We start from the raw sequence: 632 nt of genomic DNA, 5'->3' as shown, positions 1-632 counted from the left end.
TATATATATATATATATATATATATATATATATATATATATATGTATACCAGACATGTTTTTGATGACCCCTACCACAGGACGAAGATAAACTGATTTTGCTTCAAATTTTTATAAATTTTTTACTAATATTTGATAAGATGAGATTCATCATCGAAACCGGAAATATTTTCTTTCTATAATCTTAAAATCATGTTATTAAATTCCTTCTTAAATCGAAATGTCTTAGATTTACTTCTGTGTTATTTCCAGCTCCATCTTTTATATATAAAGTAATATGTCAAGAGATGGGTAGGGGAACAAACACAGACACGCGAATACGCACATCCAAACACACACACACACTCACGCACACACACACACATATATATATACAACGGGCTTCTTTCAGTTTCCGTCTACCAAATCCAATTACAAGGCTTTAGTTGACCCGAGGCTATAGGAGGAAAAACTTTCCCAAGGTGCACCTGGAACCATGTGGTTGGGAAGCAAGCTTCTTACCACACAGCCACTCCTGCGCCTAACACATATATATATATATATATATATATATATATATATACACACATACATATATATACACACATATGTATACACACATATATATATACACACATATATATACACACACAT

This window comes from Octopus bimaculoides, chromosome 4 (assembly GCF_001194135.2).
Source record: "Octopus bimaculoides isolate UCB-OBI-ISO-001 chromosome 4, ASM119413v2, whole genome shotgun sequence".
In the NCBI taxonomy this organism is placed as follows: domain Eukaryota; kingdom Metazoa; phylum Mollusca; class Cephalopoda; order Octopoda; family Octopodidae; genus Octopus; species Octopus bimaculoides.
Note: the sequence above shows the minus strand (reverse complement) of the source record.